The sequence below is a fragment of the Agelaius phoeniceus genome, chromosome 9 (genome assembly GCF_051311805.1).
Source record: "Agelaius phoeniceus isolate bAgePho1 chromosome 9, bAgePho1.hap1, whole genome shotgun sequence".
Classification (NCBI taxonomy): Eukaryota; Metazoa; Chordata; class Aves; order Passeriformes; family Icteridae; genus Agelaius; species Agelaius phoeniceus.
The window spans coordinates 6,608,408-6,617,652 of NC_135273.1; positions in this window are offsets into that span (position 1 = coordinate 6,608,408).

A 9,245-nucleotide genomic window follows, 5' to 3' on the forward strand; every position below is an offset into this window, starting at 1 on the left:
GAGGGGTCCCGTTGTTTTGGAGCTGAACGGAGGAGGCTACGCTTGCAACGGGGAGCTTTCCACATCCAAGTCCGATTTTTTTTCGGGAAAAGCGAGCGATCTCGGCCGCAGCAGCCTGGAGGTCCGAGCTCTGCTCGCTGTCTGTGCTCTGTACATAGGAACACATATCTGTGTGCATGTCGTGCGTGTGCGCGGGGACACATCCAGGCAGAGCAACCGCAAGCACAGCCTGCAGAACACAAGCTTTCCCTGGGCTTTGTCAGAGATAAAACAGGCCGGGAGCAGTGAGAACAAAAACCAAACGGACTCGGGATGGGATTTCCCGGAATTTTCCTCTTCTCCCTAAACTTTTGTATCATTCTCGCACTCGTCGCCGTGGCCATTTCGCTGGGCCGCTGAGCCCCAGCCCGGCCTGCCCCGGGAGCACCTCCCCAGGTCCCTCTCTTGAACTTTTCCTACCCAAGGTCTTGACAGGTTGCTCTCGCTGTCCTCTTGGCGTCTACAGGGAGAGGATCTGGCAGGGGCTCGGTTCCCAGCCATGCCCGGTGCGCTCGGAGCGCAGCGAGAGGCAGCAGCCTCGCAGCCTCCCTCGGAGGGAGGGGTGCGCTACGTTCGCAGTCAAATTACATGGCTGGCCTCGCAGGCACTGGCTCCGGACTTCCAAACTAATACTCATCTTTTAAAAGACGAGCCAAGAAGAAATTGCCAGGAAGGTCTCACATGCGGGGATCTCGGGGTAAGACGGTTATTCACGGGCTAAACCAGGCTGAGCTTTCGCGGGTACGGGGGTGGCGGTGAGGGAAGTTTCAGCCTCCCCTTAACTTTCTTTTCCAGGTGGGATTTGTCTCCCTTTTTTCCCTCCCGTCCCAGAGATTCACGCACACAGCAGGGAGGAGAGGTGACCTAGGCAGGTCGTGTCTGGTGTGGGGCTGATGGAGTTAAAAGGAGAGGGTGAAATGTCTAATTTAATTCTTTTCTGGACGCCCTAAACCCTACTCAGTGTGTCTAAGCCTCCTGCGAATCCTTCGCAAAGCTCAGTGCTCGGCAGGAGTGCCGGGCCGGGCTGGGCCGAGCCCAGCCGGGTTCCCAGGAGCTGGGCCGGGCTCCGGGGCTGCGGGAGAGCCCGGGCCGGGCACCGCGGCCTCCGCCGAGCAGGTGGATCCCGTGGGCAGCCGGCCCCGAGCAGCCGGAGCCACGCGTGGACAGGGCCTTGCTCCTCGCTCATCCTGGGTTCCCGGGTGGGATGGACACACGGGATGCTTCCCATAGACCTCCCCATCCAGGAGACCAGCCCTGAACACCTCACCCCTCTATTTCGGTCCCGGGCCAGCGCTGGAGCCGCTGGGATCCCGTCTCAGCAGCAGATAACCGGGACCAGGAGCAGGAAAAGGCCTCGCTGCCCGGATTCCTCTCACCGACCCGGGAACAGCTATCGGGCAGGGCTGCTTTAGTTTTTCTCTTTTCGACGCTAATTCAGGGCCTCGTCCCTTCTCGCTCCCGAACCAGCGCCACTTGCGCGCTGCACAGCCCGGCCCCGCCGCGGTTCCGAGCGGTTCTTTCCGTCCCGGCCGTGTCGGACTCGCCGCTCCAATGCCCTGTCATTAACCCGGCACTTCGGTAACCCCCGGCTTCACACGCGAAGCCCTAACCCGCCAGACCTATCCGTGCCAGACTTTTCAAACATCATGTGCGGGGGAAGCGGGAGGAAATACCCGCAGCTGCGTGCGGGCGCGGTGGCAGCGCGGTACCGAGAGTGCGTGCGGCCGGGCCGGGACAAGCCGAGCCGAGCCGGGCCGCTCGGTGGCTGGGAGCGTGTCCGCCCTCCGCTCCTGCCGCTCCCGTCCCGGTGCCGGTCCCGCTCCCATCCCGGTGCTCCCGTCCCGGTGCCGGTGCCGCTCCCGCTCCCGGTCTCGGTCCCGCCCGCTGCGCGGGGCCGCGGGCGCGCATCCGCGGGGCGGCAGCGCCCCCTGCCGGCCGCCGGCAGCTCCGCCCGCCAGCGGCCCCGCCGCCGGCAGCGGATCCCGGGCGGGCCCGGCCGCTCCCGAGCTCCCCGAGCCCGTCAGAAAGCCACCAGGCTTCCTAATGTGTCTATTAATAACAGCAATCAAGCCCTAAAGGGCTTTTCCCCTTTTTTTTTTTCCTTTTTAAAAATATTTTTATTATTATTTTGTTTTTATTTTGTGTGGCGCGCGGAGAAAACTCCACGCCTGTGTGTTCACGCACGTCCACTCACACGCACTCCAAACTCTCCCCGGTGAGTTGGCAAAGCGCTTGATTTGAGCTACTCCGGAGGGACCAGCCCGTCTGAAATCTGTCTCTCCGGGGCAGCCACCGGAACAGCTGGATGCAAACACTGCATCCGGCCCCTGAACTTATTTTTGCACTTTTTGACCAAAATCTTGGCTTGAGCCACGCCGTGTACCGGGACTTCTCGTGCGTGATGCGGTACAAGCGAGAGGGCTTTGGAAAGCTGTCTGTCTTTCCTGCCCGCCTGTCCGGTTGGCCTGCAGGGGACAGGACAGGGTCCTGCGGGGACTCCCGTGGGCTCGGAACCGCTGGCTTGGCGGCAGCGCGGTACCGCACGCCCGTGAGTTACAGCTAGTTCGCAGCTGCTGAGTGCTGAGTTCATGGCAGATACACGGGCTACCTGGGCGAGCCCTGAAATTGTGTCAGCCACGGGGGCTCTTCCGTGATGAAAGTTGGACAGGCTCACAAGAATAAAAAATTAAAAAAAAAAAAAAAAAGAAAAAAAAAAAAAGGAAAGAAAGAAAGAACTAAAAGCAGAGGCAGAGTTGCAGGCCAGCCAGGGGCTGCAGGTGTCCACACTCAGGACACCCCGTGGGAAACCGCTCGCCGCATATGGGAACGAAAAGGTGTCCAAACCCCCGCTGCTGCGGAGGTTGCGTGGGAAGAACGTGCGGGAGATGCTTTTCCACCCGGTGCTTGTTTGTTTTAGTGGAGTACAACGCATACCAAAACAGAAACTCAGTGTCCACCACACAAACCCCCGCTCTGCACCTGGGCGGGCCGGGGGGACACGGGCGGACCCCGCGGGTGCGCAGCGCTCGCTGCCCTGCGCGGTGCGGCGCGGAGCTGCTTTGCATTCCCGGCTCTTGTCGTTCCCCGTCCCACCTCAGATCACGGCTCCCCATCTCCCCGTGCTTCTCTTCGGCAGCCGCGGGGCTCCGTCCCGCCCGGGGCCCCGCAGGTCCCGCACCGCAGCCCCAGCCTCGGCTGGGGACAAGCAGAGGCAATTCCCGGCGGGACAGATCCCGCCCGAGGAGGGGGCTGTAGTTACAAACTTTCCTAAACTTTCCTCTGGACCCAGCTCACCGCTGTCCGTACGGGGATGAGGAAGAAGCGAGGAGAAGCAAACTAAATAATGTCTTCAAAAGCAAAAGTTTTGTTTCTAAGGGGAAACAGTAAGCCACTATGTAATTTACCACGAGTTCTGTTCGCCACTTTTGGGTACTACTGAGATAATTTTCGTTTCTCGTTCAGACATTCAATTTTGTGAATTATTCCATTTTAACTTGCTCCTAGAGAGCCCGATCCCGCGGACCCGACTAAATTTGTTTTGCATTTCACGAAGAGTTTTTCTGGGCAACGGAGAGAAGGTCTTCTCCATTTTCCAGTGCCTCCTGACCTGGCTTGGAGAGAGCCTGGAACGAAGTTAGCTCTACTGGGGCTCATTTCTCTCTCCTCTCTTTGCCCCATGATCGGGTTGGGGGTTTTTTGGTGTTTAATTTTTTTTTTTTTTTAATTCTGTATGTGTGCGTGAGTTCACTCTTGTCCATCCTTTGGGGAAAACTGAGTTTGCAAAGAGTAGAGGGTTTTTCAGAATGGTTCTCACTGTATCCCCCACAAGCCCCTCCATCCACCCGAATTATCTTTCTCCGGGTGACCCGCATGAGGCACAAGGAGTTCGCAGTGAAAGAGACCTATCAACTTCCAAATAACTCTCCAAGCTTCTGAAATTTAGCCACTAAATGTTAGCACATTGAAGTGTCATTGAGGACACTAATTAATACGTATTTCATTTTAAAACCTGCATTTTTTTTTCCGAGGACCTCAAGTACATAATCGCTTGTAGCGGCATCCTGGAGTACGAATATAAGTATCCAGCTTTGATACGCACAACCTCACAGAATTCCTTCATTTGCTAATGTGTTCCCAAATATTCAAGCTCACAGGGATGTGCGCGCTGTGGAAGTCTTACAGAGTGTAATAAAACGGAACTCCTAAAGCAAAATTAGCGGTTTCTCTGGATGTTCCAGGCCTCCGAAGCCCGAGGTTGCTTTTTTTTTTTTTTTTTACATGCATAATGTATGTCAAACATAGACATGGGGGCTTTTGCTTAAACTCTGTGTGTGATTCCATGGGGTTGCCGCTCCGTTATCTTGCTTCCATCCAACAACTTTTTCCATAGATTAGTTCCGAGCTAAGAGCGCTTTTACAGACTAATATTTTTTTTTTGTCTTTCTTTCCTGTCTGAAACGGAAACAAAATAGGGAAAAGTCTTTTTACGGAGTTTTAGAAAACTTCACCTCGGTGCAGTGCACAGATGAGGGAATACCTGGGCAGAGGTGCTGCCTTTCCCCGCGTCCCTTCGTTGGCCATTCCCCTGGGGTGATGCAGGTCTCTCATCGCTGCTCCGGCTCTTCTCGCCGCAAGAACCCCGGCAAAGGTCAGGCCCGCCTGCGCGCACCCTGCTCCGCGGGCCAGCACTCCCGGCCGCGCTGCTCGGTGTGCCCCGCTCCTCCACAGCCGCCAGGTCTCACCCAGACACAGCCGTCGGTGCCAGGGCCGGGCTGGAGCAGCCGCGGCCAGGAGAGGAGAGCGAGCAGCGAGCGCCGGCAGCGCTGCCCGGGCAGGGCTTGGCCCCGAGCCGGGGCTGGCCGGGCACGGAGCGGGTCCGGGGAGCTGCGGGGAACCTCGTTCCTCTCTCCTCTCTCCGACCGTCAGGGCTGCAGGAATAGCAGCCGGGAATCGAAAGTGACCCCCTCTCCCGATTCCTGCCAGGTCTGCGCTGTTTGATGCTGCGATCCAACGAAAGTCTGAACTTCAGCGATAATCTCCTCCATATGGGCAAAGAGAGCGCGCACACGGCGGTTCTCTCCACAAATCACCTACCTCCAATCAGTTTTCACTTTCCACAAACTGTTACAGGGGGAATAAATATAATGAAAATGAAAAGGAAGCGGGGAAAAAAAATGTGATGGTAAAGAAAGTGGTTTTCTGACCGCAGGTCGGAAAAAGCAACCGGTGTCTCACCGCGCTCCGCGCACCGGCGAGGGGCGGGCGCGCTGCTGCCCGCAGGCTCCGTCCGAGAGCCGCGGGTGTCCCGGAGAGGGAGCGGATGGTGGAGGCAGAGCAGGAGCCTGGACCTCCCTGTGGGAAGAAGTGCGTGCGGCTGCGAGGGGTCTGCTCCGCAGGCAGCGCCGGTGCAGAGCCCGGCTGCTGAAAATCTGCTCTGCAGCTTCCCCGCAGAAGCCCCAGCGCAGCGCAGCCGAGCCAAGGAGAGCGCTGTCCGCAGCTTCCCGCAGCTTCCCGCAGCTTCCCGCACGGGCAGGGCAGGCAGCCGAGCCACCGGGCAAGGGCAGGGGCAGGGTGGCGGCGAATTGGGACGGCGGCAGGGAGAAAGGCCGCCCGGTCTCCGCTTCCCACCTCCCCGGGAGGTTAGCAGGGGTGGCTTGTTCTCCCCTCTTCTGTATTTCGGAGGAAGGGAGCGGGGAAGGAAGAGGACAAGCCGGCGGATGGTTTGGGGAAGGTCGCAGCCGGGCCGCTGTTTGACATTGCAGAGGAGCCGGGGCGCTGCAGGGAAGGAGTAGGCGACCCTCCGGGGGTAGCGGGGACCCTCGGAGTCAGTGTGGTGTATTTTATACATTTTTTTTAAGGTTTCAGTGAAACTAGCAGTTTTATTTGTGTTTCGCTCCTTCCAGCCCAACGAACAATCCCCCGCATCCTCAGGCGAGGATGTTTGCGGAGGTGGCAGACGGTTTCTCGCCTGCTTCCCAGTGCGAAGCGATCTTCCCAACTTAGGGCTCTTCCTTCCAATCGAGCAAACACGACGTGTTTGTTTGTTTGTTTGTTTGTTTGTTTGATTGTTTGTTTGTTTGCAAGAGTTGAGCTGTTTTCCTGCTCGCAATTTGACCGTGGGCAGAGAAACCCGCTCCCGGCCATCGCCGCCGTGACGCTGAGTCAAGGAAATACTACAGGTGTTACTGCGGTGTTCGGGAATTAATTCTCCTTCCTCTCCCCCTCCTCCTTCCCCGAGTTATTTCCTAGCCTACCCAGATAGCTGGGAAAGGGTCCCATATACCCCCGAGCTGTAAATTGAGCGCTGAAATACTTGATCTCACTGATCTTTGGAGAATTAAATCTGGCCTCATTTTACAGGAGGAAGCGAAGTCAATCTCGGAGGTTTTGCGAAGAAAGGCTGTTATTTCCTAGAGGATAGGCGTTTAAGTTGTTAAATATTAGTTTTTAATTACGTATTGTTCTTTTGAAAAATAATATTTATACTTAGGTCCGTGAAGGTATTCAATTGAATTTTCAAGCCATCAGCTAACCATTCTTTACACGCCTGATGGAAAATAGCCCATTGTACCAGCGCCCGGCTATGTTTCATCAGCAGACGGCGCTTCGAGTGTACCCCATTGTCCCCCACGCCCTCAGCGGGGACACCGGGGCTTCACACGGACCTCGGAGGGGAATCTCTGTCACAAACCTGGGCTGGGGACACGGCAGGGAGCAGGACACGCTCCGCAAAGCCATGGAGCGAAGGAACTAAAGGGCAAGAACTAGTGACAAGGAATAAAAAATTAAATGTACCCGCGATCCCCGCGGTGATTTAGGAGCTGTCCCCACCAGGTCCCCGAGGCTGAGCGCATTTCCCCGCGCAGGGACCCGGTGCCAGGGGGACCGCGGCTGCTGCAGCCCTTGCGGGGCGCCGTGTGCGGCCGAGCTGGAGCCCGGCCCGGCTGCGGGGCCGGGGGTGCGTGAGCGAGGCGGGACCGGCCGCACATCTGTGGGGGTACCCGGGATTAACCCCTTATCCCCCGCAGCGCCTCCCCCTCGGCCCCCCAGCTCCGTGCGGCGCACAGAAACACCGCGGCCACTCGGGGTTTGCAAACACCTCCGACAAGAGGCTTTGCCCCCTCCATCGCAAGAGACCATTTTGCAAAATTGAGCGATTTGAGCTCCCTCCGGCCTCGCCATCTCCCGGGCCCGGGCCCTGCCCGCCTCTGCAGAGCCCCCAGAGCCGAACCTGCCGTGGGCAGGGGGTCCGGCCATGGGGTAAACGCGCTTTAAAACAGCGGGGCAGGCACCGCGCACCGCGCCCGCCGGGCTTGGAAGTCAAGTTTGTGGTTTGGAGCGGGTGGGTGAGGGATTTATTTCGGTGTGTAAATATTTCTGCTCTCCATAAACTTGAGGAGTGGACTAAAACCAGCACATGCGGTTCAGCATCTGTTTAGCTGGACGCATCTCACAGACGAATATTGACTTTTCACCTCCCGATCCTAAATGGGAAATAAAAAGAGGTTGGTGTCCTCTATTGTGTTTGCAATTGCCTATCCCAGGATTAAAGAGATCTCCATTTTACTGGCTGTCTTTCATTTAACTGTTTGGAGACCAGAGATGGAAAATATTTGCCGAGAAGAAAAGAATAGCTGCATGGGATCATTCGCAATTCAGTGTGAAAAATATTCTATCAAACCCATTTCTATCCCAGTGCAGTTGAAAAAAATAAAATAAAATAGGGCATAGCCGTCAACAGCCCATTACACTCTGCTGGACAGCACGGAAAGTTTTAGGCAACTAAATTCCTAATGGGAGACAGCAGCAAACAGCACAATCATGTCTTTGACTAAACTATGTGGCAGCTTTAATTGCTAGAAATGCTGGTATTAGCTAAAATATCACAGTTTTGGTAAACGGGAGGCTTTCCAGCTATGGTGAACGCTACAGCCTGGAGGGACAGACAGAAGCCTCAGCTTCAGGTGGCACAGCTGGAATTGCAGAGGAACGAGCACTTGGAAGGCAGTCAGGATAAAGGCAGAGCCGTCCAATGTAGCACGCAGGGTGTGTGCTCGAGAGAAGCAAATCCAGAAACAACTGCATTTCAAAGCCACAAAGAAATGAGCATCATTTATCTTCAAATACCATTTCATTATCGCTGCTACCATGGGGCGGGACATGTTTTCACACAAAAACACGCTTTGCAAAGCGTGAGCGGAACTGGCCACCCTCGATCGCCCCCAGAGCGGCGGTTTAGTTGATGTGGAGAGCTCCGGCCAGCTCCGGGAGCACATGAAGCCCTTCCCCGGCGGCTGTGCCCAGCCCGCTCCGCAGGAGCCGCAGCCGGACAGTGCCCACTTGTGGCTGACCTCGCTCGGAGCAGACCTAAGGAGCCCCTGAGAGGCAGGAAATTCTCTGAAAACGCAGTGTTTGCCTTGTCCTGAGCTGGTTCTTGCTTGCTGTGAACACCAAAATGCACAGGGAGGGAATTGCTGGAGCTGTGAATCCACTCCAGTGCATGTGAGCATCCAGGACATCAGAAGAGCGGCTCTCATGGGTCATCTCTGCACTGGGCACTGCAGCCATGCACAGTTCAGTGCAACTCTGATGCTTTGGCATCTAAAAGCCTCCCTGGAGAAGGGTTTGGTTGTGGATAACTCATTTGCTTTGCAAAAATATTTATGTACCCTGTCATGGACTAAGGGTCAATTGTGCCACGCTCTTCTTCAGTGCACAGATGAAGATGCTTGGCACAGTAGTCTCAGAAAGAGGGCAAAGCAAGAGTCTGTGTCTTGAAAAAAGCTAAAAAAGAAAGAATCAACACTACAGTAAATAATAGGTAAGAAATGGTGAAGCTGAGGACAAAGGACACTCCTAACTCCAGTGTACTAATTATGAACTTTCTACTGTGGATAAAGCCAGCGGTAAAATGTCTCTTGGCGCTCAGAGTGCAAGATTAAACCACATCACATGTGGATGTAAGGATTGTATTTAGCTCTCACACAGTATTTCTCACATGATTTTTTTCCTACAGCCCGAAACATGTGCATTGTCACACAGCACTGCACATTATCCAGTACAGAGGCAGAACCACCAAGAAGGTCAAAAAGCAGATCACAGGAGGAGCTGTAGAAGCAGGATGTGCAGCCACAGTGAAGGTGTTTCTTGTATGCAGTTTAGGAATTACATTCCAACACTTACTTATTCTCTGAGCTTCTGCACCA